Source organism: Fukomys damarensis, unplaced genomic scaffold, assembly GCF_012274545.1.
Source record: "Fukomys damarensis isolate Sample0158 unplaced genomic scaffold, DMR_v1.0_HiC HiC_scaffold_34, whole genome shotgun sequence".
NCBI classification, from domain to species: Eukaryota; Metazoa; Chordata; class Mammalia; order Rodentia; family Bathyergidae; genus Fukomys; species Fukomys damarensis.
The window spans coordinates 14,324,010-14,338,347 of NW_022900946.1; the positions used below are offsets into that span (position 1 = coordinate 14,324,010).

A 14,338-nucleotide genomic window follows, 5' to 3' on the forward strand; every position below is an offset into this window, starting at 1 on the left:
ATTCTTTCATATTTCTGGTCACAAACTGAATTGGACGAGAACTGAATCAAATTTCCCTCTAAGGTCAACATTGAACTTATCATTGAATTTGATTTGGTTCTTTGTTCAACTTGGTTTGCATCCAGGAACGTGGAAAGAATTAAGTTCATGAACCGAAGTACTATTGTACATGGCCTTGCTTTGGGAGCTTTTTTTTCTTTTATTGAGTTTATTGGTACATTTTAGGTATACAGTACAATTACATTCATTATTGGGATCTTATACCTTTACATGACAGATCTTGGTTCTCATTTTTTCCCCCTTGTCCATGCTTTCCCAAAAAGGGCATCTTTTGCCTGGTGCCAAGATTTTTGGCTGTGGCTGCAGAAGGTGCATTGTGCATTCTGACTCAGGGCCACATTTAGGAAGGAATTTTGCAGCTGGAGCTCCTGAGTATGGGTGCAGCTGGAAAAATTACACGTTTGTCCAGAAGTTACCAGTTTCATACCTGGAAGCAGCAAGAAAGAAAGGGCAGTGAATAAACCCCCAAGGGACCCATAGTGTGGGAGAAGGAAGCTTACCTGACAGGAAAGCTTTGTGAAAAAGTTTCCATGCATCCTCTGACTTATTTAATTAAACCATATTTCCCTCTTGTTTTCAGGGCTATCTGAGATTTTATGCAGATTGTGCCTTTAAAAGTAGTGTTTCCACTATTTGAACTCTCACACTGAGTAAAATCAGCCAAGACCACTCTTTGAAAGTGCCAAAAGTTTTAGAATTTGCTCATCCTCTTTTGCCAGGGAGAGTGGCCTTCTCTTGCTCTCTGCTGAAGTTTGAAAATTTCTCTTCCAGAAGTTCTGCAAATATAAAACAGGTGTGGCCTTACTGAAGTCAGAAGCTGGGCATTTGAGGCCTGTGAGTTTGGATTTTTTAGGAGCAACCTGTCGTTTCTACCTTACAATGGAAAGCAAGTTGAGCTTGCAAAGTTGATTCAAGTCGGGAAGAAGAAGGAGGAGAAGGAAAAGGAAGGAACAGGAAGAAGAAGGTGGAAAGCAAGTTGAGCTTGCAAAGTTGATTCAAGTCGGGAAGAAGAAGGAGGAGAAGGAAAAGGGGAAGGAACAGGAAGAAGAAGAACAAGAAGAAGAAGGAGAAAAATAATCCACTGTGACCCACAGGATCTTTGGCACAGTATTAAGGCTAAGAAAACAGAGAGCCCCTGTCCAGGATTATAGATGTGTCCCTATTGCAGGTGATTTGGCAAACTGATTCGTGGCCTGAGAAGGCAATCACTGCATCCCATTTGACCTGCAGTCTGCAAACGTGGGGAGGATGAAAGGAGCCTTTTCCCCCTGTGCTGGGATCAAACCTGGGGCCTCCTAAATGTGTGGCATGGATGTACCACTGAACTACATCTGCAGCCCCCAAAGAGGCCTTTGCTTCAAGGAACACTGGCCCTATTTCATTGTAGCAGAGGGAAAAACTTCGATTTTTCTTCTTTGGTGTGACACCATTGGCGTTGCCGGCCATGTATCTGCTCGCAGGTGCTGGGTGATCATTTAGCCCTTGTTTTTCATTTATTGGGTCCTCCAGGCTGCTCTCTTAGACACCTGAGTCTTTAAAGACAAGGAGAGTTTTTATTTTTTTGACCTTTCCCATCCATAAATGCCCCAAGGGCTTGAAGGAGTTCATGTGGGCTTCACCAGTGATGTATGTGGTGGCGTTGGAGTCAAAAGAATGAGTGGTTGTGAGGAGGATGATGGATGCCTTGTCTGTGAGTTGCCTTGTTTTTCTGGATGGATGTGCTGAGTCTGCACCACTCTGGGTAACGCTGACCATCCAGCAGGGGGCCTAAGAAGGTCAGCTCCATTTTCGTATCGCTTTGCTACTTCCTTTCATCTTGCCAAGTTACATTTAGCTTGTTACTTATCTAAGACCTTTCAAAAATTTTTAACACTTCTCATCATTTAAAAAAATTTTTAGGGACAAAAGAATCTTATAGGAAATAAGCATCAGAAACTAACTCATCAAAGCAGAAACTTTCTGGAAGCAATCTGACAACAGCATGTCTCCAAAGACCTTCAAGGTGATCACATGCTCCAGGCAATTACAGGATTGGGGAGAAAATAGCTTGTTCTGAATAGCCTAACCTGATGCAATGTCCCTTCCTTTGCAGTGGCTCCCCTACCTTTGCTCTTTGTAGTTTCCTTACCAAGAGCTTCCTGAAAGAGATTTCAGTTGGATTAAAATTCCTCCAGCCTCAACGAACTGCAAGGGGGACATCTGATGCTAAAAACGGGCATCTTTTGTGTGTTTTTTTTGTTTCATATATATTTAATATAATAGAACTGTGTTTCATATCCCACTAATTCTAAAAAAAGCAGTAAAGAACTTTGTAGTTCATTTGAAGTTAGCCTCTTTTGTTCACAATTTCATCCCTCTCTCCGTCTCTTCCTGTTTTGTAAACTACATGCATAGTGGTACCTCAGTTCATGAATTTAATTCTTTCATATTTCTGGTCACAAACTGAATTGGACGAGAACTGAATCAAATTTCCCTCTAAGGTCAACATTGAACTTATCATTGAATTTGATTTGGTTCTTTGTCCAACTTGGTTTGCATCCAGGAACGTGGAAAGAATTAAGTTCATGAACCGAAGTACTATTGTACATGGCCTTGCTTTGGGAGCTTTTTTTTCTTTTATTGAGTTTATTGGTACATTTTAGGTATACAGTACAATTACATTCATTATTGGGATCTTATACCTTTACATGACAGATCTTGGTTCTCATTTTTTCCCCCTTGTCCATGCTTTCCCAAAAAGGGCATCTTTTGCCTGGTGCCAAGATTTTTGGCTGTGGCTGCAGAAGGTGCATTGTGCATTCTGACTCAGGGCCACATTTAGGAAGGAATTTTGCAGCTGGAGCTCCTGAGTATGGGTGCAGCTGGAAAAATTACACGTTTGTCCAGAAGTTACCAGTTTCATACCTGGAAGCAGCAAGAAAGAAAGGGCAGTGAATAAACCCCCAAGGGACCCATAGTGTGGGAGAAGGAAGCTTACCTGACAGGAAAGCTTTGTGAAAAAGTTTCCATGCATCCTCTGACTTATTTAATTAAACCATATTTCCCTCTTGTTTTCAGGGCTATCTGAGATTTTATGCAGATTGTGCCTTTAAAAGTAGTGTTTCCACTATTTGAACTCTCACACTGAGTAAAATCAGCCAAGACCACTCTTTGAAAGTGCCAAAAGTTTTAGAATTTGCTCATCCTCTTTTGCCAGGGAGAGTGGCCTTCTCTTCGTGATTGTTTGTGTGCTTTGCTATGCGGCCTAGATTAGAGAAATCCCTACCTTGCTGTGCTGCAAAGAAAGCAGCTTCCTGACTTCAGTGTGGGCAGAATGGCCCGGAAACTCACTATGGGCAGCTCTGTCCAGCCAGTTTCTTTGCTTGTGTCGGAAGCCTCTTGCCTTGCTGTTATGGAAATGGACAGTGTGCATGTTCCTTTGTGTTCCTGAGGTTCTGGAGCATTCCTATTTCCATGGCCACGGGGACCCAGATCAAGGTGTGTGGGCCATGGGTTCTGCAGGTCTCTATTATAGCAGGATGATTTTAGTAGCAGTAGCTGCCTGTAGTGTAAGCTGAATGCTTTTCTAAAGATCCCCAACGTCTTCCTCATTAACAACTTCTGAGCCAAGGCTTCAAGACTTGTGATCTTGGGCTGGAGATTTAGCTCAGTGTTTCTGCTGCCTGCCTCGCAAGTGCAAGGACCTGAGTTCGATCCCTGGTACTGGAAAAAAAAAAAAAAGACTTGTGATCTTTTATAAAGATGCTCCCACACAAAGGGTGACCTTCTCCCAGTATTTACACCTACATTAGCCAATGTTAGGTGGAAAAATGGCTAGGTGACCTCTTGGGTCTTAGAGGTGGAGTAATCCTGCTAAGAGATCAATTTCGTTCCAAGTGTGGTTTTCACTAAGGGTTGGAGAGTAGGAGTGAGTGCAAGACAGTGTATGTGGGATGTCCGTGGCATAATTGCTGTCCTCATGGCCCCTTCTTTCTGTGCATGGGTGATACGACCAAGAGTATTGGACTGATTAAAGTGTATCTAATCACCAGACTCTCTGATGACTATGTGTCAAGGTTTGAAGAGATGAATTTCACCGTGGGTCTTTGAAATTAGACCTTGATAGGGTTTTTTAGGTGGCTTTGTGGTGTAGGAGCTGAAGAGATGCGAGGATGAGCAGAGATTAGGAATGGTCAGGGAAGGCCTCTGGGTGGGGATGTGGGGTAAGATTGCAGAGGAGGGCAGGCAAGACCATGGTGCTGGGGGAGGGGAGAGTATGAAGCTTTTCCAGAGGTGGTCTACATGAACTCTTACAAACACAGTTAACTCTGACTGGGACTTACTTTGGGAAACCCAAAAAATACCTGCACAAGAGGAGGAAGACAGAAAGAGAGAGGATGCTGTGAATTCCAGAGAGATCTGTTTATGGTCTGCTCACCCCCAACCCCCACCCCACATACACATATATGTGCAGGCATGAACACATCCTTAAGCATTCACCACAGACAGACATACAAGCACACACAGCACATCCCTCCTTTTAATGAAAAAACAGAAACGATTCTGAGATATTTTCAAACATTTGGCATTTCATGAGTTAAGAAGCTACAGAGAAGGTTTTATTGGCTTTAGAATACAGCAGAGTTCTGTAAGAGGAAGAGGACTGAGAACATGAGAGAATGATAAATTCATCAAGCTGAGGCAGAAACTTTGGGTTAGATCTGGGTTTCTCAACTTCAGCACTATTCATGTTTTGGGCAGATTTCTTTGTTGTGGGGACTGACCTGTGTAGTGCGGGATGGTAGCCATCTCCCTGTCCTATTTTCACTAGAGGCCATTAGTTGTCCCTATTTATGACAGCCAAGATGTCTCCAGACCTAGCCTAATGTTCTCTGGGGGTGACAGTGGGTCAAACAACAAAAAAAAAGGATCAATCTCCTTGAACAGGATATTTTGTTTGTTTGAATCTACCATTTGTGCAATGCTGTGGAAGCTACAGAATTTTCAGAAGCACAGTTCCTGACCTGTGTGAACCAGCACATTCCTGGAAAATATTAAGCACACAACAGCCTATCGAGTAAAGCTGGAAAATTTCTTTCTCCGGGAAGAACAGCAGATGTATCTGCTTGTACGGAATGGGTAAAGCACATACTAATTCATAGTGTATTAGGATAGTGGTGGATGTGGTAGCCAGTAAGCCCCCAGATATTAGTGGTTTAATACAAAAGTCTGTGTCTTCCTCATGTAATGGTATTCCTGGTCGGTGAACAACTTTCCTCCATGGATTCAGAAACCTAGACTTCTGTCATGTTGGAGTTGTCCTCTGTCCTCTGTCTCCAACAAGTAGAAGAGAGGATAAAGAGAAAGAAGCCACTTAAAAAGACAAAAAAGAGCCTTGCCTAGATTTGATTTGTTCACGCTCATCTCCCTCTGGTGAATATTAGTCTCATGATGGTTTCCAATCAGGTGGAATAAATCAATATTAAATTGTGCGTCTTGGCTCAAACTCTGTGAGTCTGTTGGCCCATGAAAATGCATGATCCTGGTCATGTGGAGCCCTTCCTTTATGGTAGGGAGAGTTTTGCATAGAGCATTCTTTTACACATAGTTTGATGGTTAATCTTGATCATTCACTTGATTGTCTTGAGAGATGCCTAGGAAATTAGGAAAGCACACTTCTGGGTATGTCTGGGTGGGTCATGGGAGTATGAACTTTATCTGGTACCTAGTCCTTTCCTCTCTGGCTCTTTCTCTGCTCCCTGCTTCCTGAATTCTATGAGTTGAGGCACTTCCCTCTGCCATGCCCTTTTCTCATTATGTGTCCCCCTTGCAGCCAGCCAGCCATGGACTGATACATCTGAAACTGTGAGACAAAATAAAGCCCTCTTCCTTTGCATTGTGTACATCAAAAGTATTTTGTTCCCACAAGGAGAAGCTGAATAAGACAGTCTGTGACCAAGATCCAGGTGTTCAGATGCAACAGTCGGTCCACTCTTTGCCTCTTTTCTTTCCCTACCAGAACTGGAATGCAGGGAATTTCTATATCTCAAGCACTGAGCACAGGATTAGAGAGATAAATGTTTGCAGGGTACGGGAGTGGGGGAGAAAATTATCTCTACATGGTAGGAATCTTGTACTTGGGGGTGGGTCTTCCTGGTCAGACAGGAAATGGCAACACAGACACTTCTAGAACTCTACATCGATGTGTTAGGTGTCAGGGCAGAGCAGGCTCTATTTGTTACATCGAGGGCGACCACAATCCTTTACTTTTAGCCAGGGATATAAGTGACAGAGTTCTAACTCAGAGAACCTCTAGCCAAATAGGGAAATGTATCTGATCAGATAACTAAAAAGCTCAAGGATATTTGGTTTCCAGCAAGGGTGAGTACGTGTGCTTGCCAGTGTCATCAAGAGCCTCTTTTTTCTTCATTTGTTGGCTCTGCTTCAGTACTGGGCCAGGCTTATCCTTTGTCAGACTCTCCTCGAGTGGTGACAAAAGTGGCACCAGCAGTGACAGGCAGTCATCCTTCGGCTTTCCTGCCTCAGCGGGAAAAGGGCTCCTGAGGAGATCCCAGGATTGGGTGTCACCGGTCAGCCCTGGCCACGTGCCCAGCTCTGCACCAGTCGCCACGGGCTGCCTCTCATTTGCAGGTCGCATGGCACTGCTAGACCCAGGGGTACCTGATCTTCAGGGATGGAAAGGCACGGAGCGACAGTTCTTTGAGGAAGACTTGGAATGCTGCTATGAAGGCGTGGAAAGGGAGGCTGGTTGAGTGTTGAAATCTCATGTTCAGTGTTTTTCTGGTCTTCTCGCAGGATGGACTGGTGCAGTTTTGCCCTGAATACTCACTGACGTTCTTCTGTTAATTATACGTGATTCAACTCTGCTACATTCCTTTCCCAAGCTGTGGCTCTTGAGTTTCTTTTGACTACTGGGCTGCAGTAGAGGATATCGTTCAGGCCTGAACCACTGGGGTCATTACATCCCCCTGGTCTCAGAGAATGGTTCAGGGTAGGCTGATTGGCCCAGGAAAAGCCAGTGAGATGGAATGAGACTTCAGCTCAAACTTGAGTGAAAGAGACCTCGTTTAATCTTTAACTTTGTATTATGAAAAATTTCTAACGCATATAGTATAATAATAATAATCTTCACATATCTGCCATCCAGCCTGAGCATTATCAACTCACAGACAATCTTGTTCCATTGTATCACCACTCACAGTGGGTTGTTTTGGAGCACATTCCCAACATCATATGATTTCATCTATGTGTTTTTTGGTACTTGTCTTTACCGATAAATCTTCTGGTGAAAGACTTGGTATTTCCTATTAAAAGTGAATCTGAGAAGATGTAGGGGATAAAGTTGCTGTAACCATCTTGTTTCCACTTGGAGGAAGCAGTTGGAGCTGCCTGGAAGGCAGTAGAACAGCAAGGAGGAATGCTAAATTTTGGGCTCTGAATTCACCTGTGCTTGAAGTAAGCTTTACCGCTTTTTCCAGTTAAGTGAACCAGAATTCCCTTTGGCCACATGGCTGATGCCTCCCTGTGTCCCCTTGGTCTACTCTGAGGGTCACCTGAAGTTTGAACGTACAGTCCTAAGGCTGTGATGACTTTCCCCCTCAAGCACAGCTATCTCTATGCCTAAAGGCTTTCTCTGGCCATTGAACTGTGCTTGGTTCCTGCATAAGGCAGACCAGAAGTGGCAGGGAATAAACGTACCCCAGAGCCACCCTCAACCACGAGGGACATAATCATCCCAGCTTCCTTGCAGCTTAGTGAAACAACCTTGAGGCGTGCTGCACACTCTCTGTGAAGGATGCCTGGTGGCATTGAGTCCCGTTATCCCCGACAGTGACTTTACCCTTAGTGCACCTGTTACGGGCTTCTTTCCCTTCCTGGCTTACTTTCCTGCTCAAAACCACTTTTCTCGTGACTGTCTCTCAACTGCACCCCTCACTGCTGGTTTCAGAATTTGCTTTAGAGAAAGCTGCTTAAGGCATTTTTTTCTTCTCTCCCCCCCACCTTTTTTTTCTTAAACCTCTTTCCATTAACAGTCATCTTGAAAAAAACCAAAAGAAGTCCTTGGTAATTATGCTCACTTGTCTCACCCCCAACATTTGTTGGGACACAAAGTAATGGCTACTTCTGGGAAACTGTGTCCCCACTCTTGTGCCCTGTCTGTCTCACCAAATGCTTTCAGCCTGAGGATCTTGTTGCAGAAGCCAGTCAGGTCTCAGGAATCCCTGGTTTGCAGTGGGTTCACCTGCAGCGTAATAAAGGTCCAGATGCTGTTACCATGGGTGTTCAAGGCTCGGATGAGTAGAACGCACACCCTCACAGCCTGGCCTGATGACGGTTCAGGTAATGATGGTTCAGGTGTACACACAGAAGGATTCTCAGCTTATCGTCTTCAAGGTAGCTTTCCAGCGTTGATGACAAGGGCAGGGGGGATGATCTAGAGGTGAAAACCTGCAAAACTAGTGAAACAAGTGGCTTTAAACAAGAGCCTCAGGAGCATTTGGAAAGTTATTCAGCATTTTCAATCCAAAAGGAAATCACAAAGTCAGCTGGAACAACAGCAGTGACATCAGTGACGGCACCAGCAACAATAAGAACGACAAACAACTCAACCCAGAGCAGCAGTCACAAAGACCAGGTACTTTACTCAAAGGAGAACCCTCTTAAGCTCTCACTCAGGGTGTGGTTACTCTTACGTTACACACAGCTCCAACGGAAGCACCATCTTTTAAGCAGGGAGGGCACCCACGCAGCAGGAGCTGCAACTCAGAGCAGCAGATGAACCAGACAGGAGTTGTGAGTGTGTGGAAGAGGCTGCTGGTCTGTGCTCTGTGCCAGCGTGGGTCTGGTGAGTCCAACTTTTTTCAGAAAAAAAAAGGAAATTGAGATTTTTTTTTCCAAGTGAAATAGCTTCATTTGTCTATATCAAAAAAGATTTAAACAGTTTTTAAAAAGAACAGTGTGCAGGCCTGGTACACTAGGGGCTTGACTGTGCCTCAGCAAATCTCTCCATTTTGCCAGCGTTGCTCCTGCCCAGCTCAGAGGGGCACTTTAATTTCAGTTCGCTGGCGATTAGATTACCGTGTACTTTTTCGAGCACAGGGCCCTCCTTTGGTTTGTCTTCCTGGGAAACACTTGTCAGAGAAATCAATGAGTGCATCATCAGCTGCGGAAGTCACTCTTATTTTGGAGGCGTGGGCAGCGTTCTTAGCTCGTCCAAACAAACCTGCTGTGCACATCCTGGGATCAGCGGGGCTGGTGCCTGGGGGACCCTGGAGACATAGAGGATGCGTCTCCCTCCTCTCTCCTGTGTTTGCACGATCGGCTTTTAAAGGTTACCGCTCCTCTGTGGGCGGCTGGCCTATAGCATCCGCTCTCTGCTTTGCTCGACTTGGCTCATTTTATCTGGGGTGGAACCTTGGAGTCTGGAGTCTTTTCGGCTGCGCACACACATTCCTTCTCTGGCAGATCCAAAGTAACCCCTTCAACTCTGTCTTGAGCAACCAAGCAGGTTCTCCTGTGGGGGTTTCTTGGGAGTGCATCTCAGAGTTTGCATTGCAGAGCACACGGGCATCATTGTTAAGTTTTGTTTAGGAAGACTGGACCATTTCTTCATCTTTGAGAGATATTCTTAAATATTTTGCTCCTCAGGGTCGTGAGATGATCTCAAACTCTTTCAGAAAGTTCATTCTATTTTCAGTATTTTTTGTCTGATCCCAAGAGTGTTATATATCAATTGTTCTGGAAATACAGGTTAAAATTATAAACAATTCTGTTATGTTTAAGCACAGTGGCATTTCCATGTCTATTTCCTTCTACTTGTTTGAGTGTGCATCACATGTGTGCATATATTTTTGTGTGTATCCACAGCCGTACAAACACAAAAATACAAATATGTAAATGTATACTCATAATTGAACATAATTCGTACATGCAGTGTATGCCTGCTTTTTCACTTACCATCAAATTCCCTGCAGGCATCATTATTTTTTGGTAACGGGGATCGAACTCAGGTCCTTGCACTTGCAAGGAAGGCAGCGGAACCACTGAGCTACATCCCTGGCCCCATATGCATCATTTTTAATGACCACATAAAGCCATATCATGGTTGGACTTATTTAATTGCTTGTCTGATGGTGGATGTTTGGTCATTTTCATAGAAATTTTTATTAATAAAAATAACACTAATAATACATCTCTCAGCATAAGTATTAATATTTATCATTGTTTTTTTCAGCATTATTCCTTTTAGAAATGGAATTAGAGGAATCTCTTGAGAGGCCCTGAACTAATTTCAATAAACTGTTTGAAGAGCTGAAGGGAGAGTATTTCTAGCTCTACTCATTTGGTGAATCTGAAAGGCTAGTTTTAAAAAGATCTCTCTCGATTATGTTAAGAATAATCACCTTAACATATATACCCTTACTGAATGTGGTGGTGCATGTTTGTACTCCGAACACTGTGGAAAGCTGAGGCAGGAGGATCACAACTTCAAGCTCAATCTGGACAACTTAATGACTTAGTGAGACCCCGTCTCAAAAGAAAAAAAAAAAAAATGAAAAAGCTGGAGCTGTAACTCAGTGCAAAGGCTCTAGGTTTGATCCTTAGCACCACAAAACAGACAAACAAACATATGTATAAAAATCTGTTTTTAATTCATCTGAGGGTGTCTCTTTGACGATCCAGGAACTCAGGCTTCTTCCATCTTCTGGCTCTTTTACTTTCAGGGTGTGGCTTCTAAGGCCAGGAGCTCATCGCCATTGTGCTGTGGAAGGGGAGGAGCACGGGAGGTTCTCTAAGGACCAAATGGGCCCAGGAAGGGAACGGAGCAGGACCCGTGGTCCCTTGTCAAGACCCTGCTACGTGATTTCTTCTTGTCTCTTACTAGGCCATCCGCAAACCCTGTTGGCTTTGCCACTGCTCCTGCCTTGTTCATCCAGCTCTGCTCTCCTCACTGTTACATCCTGCCCTGGCCACTGTCATCGTTTCTCTGGGTCACGCCGACCGCTTCCCGACTGAGCTGTCTTCCACTCTCCCTTCTGTAACTTGCATCCTATGTTCCATTAAGCATGGCTGAACACCACCTGACCCATGCCATTCCCTATGTAAACATGGTCTAAATTCCATCCGAATTTATACTGCAACCCAAACCATTCCTTAGTATCTCTGAGGTCCCGTGTGGTCCAGGCTGTATCCCTTCCTGTCTCATCTTTCACCACTTTGCCCTCACCAGTGCTGTCCCAGTGGTCACCTTTTGCCTTTTCACATTCACCACCTGGTAGTCTTTGTTCATGCTGTGCTTTTGTCTTTCTTCCTTTTCCCCTGTACTTGCCGGGTTCATTCCTGCCTTTCAGACTGCAGTGTGCCTTCATGGTTTAAACCCACGGGGTTATGATGTGTTGCTTTTTTATAAATGTTTAGGTGTCATCTGCTAATATTTTTTGGGACATTTTTGCTTCTATACTCGTGAGGAGTATTGGTCTGTAGTTTTTTTTTTTTTTTTTTTTTTTTTAATGATGACTTTGGAATCCTGGTAAGGCTAATCTCGTTTAGTAAGTTAAGTATTTCTTCTTCTAAAGTGATTTATGTAGGGTTCTTTTTTCTTTAAATGTTTGATAGAATTCATCAAAGAAGAAATCTCAGTTTGAAGTTGTCTTTGTGGGAAAGGCTTTAAATTATGAGCTCAATTTATTTAATTGGCATTGGGCTGTTGAAGCTTTTGACTCCTCTTTGGAAGAGAGTTGGCAAATTGTGTCTCTTCGGGAATTTTTCTATTTCATCCAGGTTGTCAAGTTTATAGGCATAGAAGGGTTTGTAATAGTCTTTTATTTTCATTTTAACATCTGAGATGTCTGTAGCAATGCCCTCAACTTAACTTCTGATATCGTCTTCACTCATCTATTAATTTTTATTGATATTTTTTCACTCAGCTCTGAGTTTCTCTGAGTTTTTTCTGTTATTTTTCAGTCAGTTTTTAGCCTAAATGTCTTCGTAGAGGATGTTTTTGACCAATCTACTAAAGTAGCTTCCCCTTCTCTTGTATCGCCTCCTGTATTTATTTTGTACCTTAGCTCCATATGTAATTATTTTTTTATTTGCCCATTCTTTGCATGTGCTTTTTTGCTGCTATCTCATCTACGGACATTGGAGAGTAAGTCTGCCCAACGTGTTAATGTGCATGATGAATTTCTAAGAAGGACCCATACAGCAGTTTCTAAATGTAGTGGGGAAACAGTATTTATAGTGGTTAATTGAGTGAGCTGTAGAGTTTAGCAACCTCAGCTTCAATCCTGAATTTACCATTGACCAAAGGGATAACCTTGAGCAACTCAGTCAACTTCATTGAGCCTCAGTAAAATGGGGATGAAATAGTGCTTATCTCAGAGGGCTGTGAAAGGAAAAAAATTGAATATACATTCGGCACGTTGCCTGGTACATAGTGAGAGCTTAATAAATATAAGCTGTTGTTTTTAGCTCTTTGAGAATCTCCTTGCAGAATAAAGTTCTGTGGAGAATGTTTTGGGGAGTGCTCATATATACCCTGTTTGTTCATGATTTTGACATAAAGGTCATGGAATCATTGAACCATTGGTGCTGAGACCTTGTGACAGAGGGAGCCCATGACAGAGACATGCTCCTTCTTAGCATGTCTGGGGCTCTCGTGCAACAAGCCACAAGTATGGGTTGGTTCCCATGTCACAGAATTCTGAGATGAGCGCTTCGCGGCACGGCGGCTAAGACTTCTGGTTCTGTGACCCAGAGGCCTGGGCTGTGCGTTCTGACTGTGCTCCTCACCAGCTGTGTGACCCGAGAGGTAATTACTTCATGTCTTGGAGTCGCCATTACTCTTGTATAGGGTGATCTGGGGAGAAGAGTGCCTCTCCTGGGCTTATGAGAGGTTTAGGTGAGATGTGCGTGAGAAACATGTCCCCCAGTGTCTGCCCCTGCAAACGGGATGCCCCCTCAACCTCTGCCATCCCCAGAATGTCACCTCCACACCGAAGGGGAAGCGTCACCCGCAGTCACCTCATGTGCTCTGTATCCCATGACCTCATCGGTGTACTTACATGTCAGGTTTGCAAAAACACTTGTGAAATTGATTATTCTTGTTATTTATCCAATCCACAACTGTGACTTCAGTGTCCCAAAGCCCAGCCAGAAAGGGAGTCTCCACTTCTGCCCTTGGTTATCTGGTCTGGCATCTGCTTGTCTCAGGTGAGCTGATTCCTGGGAATCTCCTAGCTTCTGGATCCACGGGGGAAGGCGCAGGACCGACACGGATCTCATGAGCCCAGCAGAGCGTTAGTTCTCACTCACAGGAGTGTGTCCACCTCCCATCAGCCATGCTTTGCAAATTCAAGACAAGATGCTGTGCTGTTTGTTAACCGGGCCTGGCAGGAGCTTGGGCATTTATTCAAAGGCTGATATAGAGTAAGAGAGACCCAGCTGGATCCTGTAAGTACTCCCCAGGCAAAGGGCCGCTGTGAATTTAAAGTTGGCTTGTGGCAGTCTCTCTACCAGAGGAGAGAGATGGTATACACTTTGCCCTCTGGGGCGCCACTGCTGTTTATGCCCTGGGGGCTCCTTTGGTGGAGTTGGAGCAGCCCCACACTGGTCTCTATCTCCCCACTCTGTGTCCTGTTGTCTGTGGTACAGTGGCAGGCAGACACAGCATCACGGGTTCACACTGAGGTCTCCCACTGGCTCTTCCTTGGCAGGAGGAACTTCCCTCCGTATGCTTAAGAGTTGAGGCTCAGCTTTCTTTCCTTGGGGGAACCTGGCCACTGTCCCCACTTCCCATCCCAGATTCTCTCCAGCTTCACAGTGTCCTTAGAAGCAGCATTTTCTGGATTCAACACCATGGGCTGGGTTCAGGCCTCCCCATATGCATGTGTGAGCGCCCTGTGCTCAGCCCCACCTCTTTGTCTTTGTTTCTTACACTGAAAATGGAGATGTGAGCAGGGTCTGCCCTACAGGGCTCCTACAAGGCTGAAATAACACAGAGGCTTCCCCTCCTGATTCAGCTTGGCTTTGCTGGCCGCCTTCTCCCCCTGCATGTGTCCCTACTTTCTCTCTTCCATGTTCCCCTCTCCCCACGCACCGCCTGTCTCAAGGCTATGTTGAGATCCAGCCCTATTCCTCTTTCGCTGGAAGTAAAGGAGCTGACCTCCTGGCATTTCACGGGTGTCATTTTACTTTATTAAAACACAAACACACACACACACACACACACACACACACACACACACACACACACACACACACACACACACACACACAC

The 14,338-nt window shown here is 44.5% G+C and overlaps 1 protein-coding gene across 1 annotated transcript in view; it reads left to right on the plus strand.

Annotated features, from left to right (window-relative positions):
• Grin2a (glutamate ionotropic receptor NMDA type subunit 2A) overlaps positions 1-14,338 on the plus strand; it is a 381,170-nt gene that overhangs the window by 51,250 nt on the left and 315,582 nt on the right. The window lies entirely within an intron of this gene.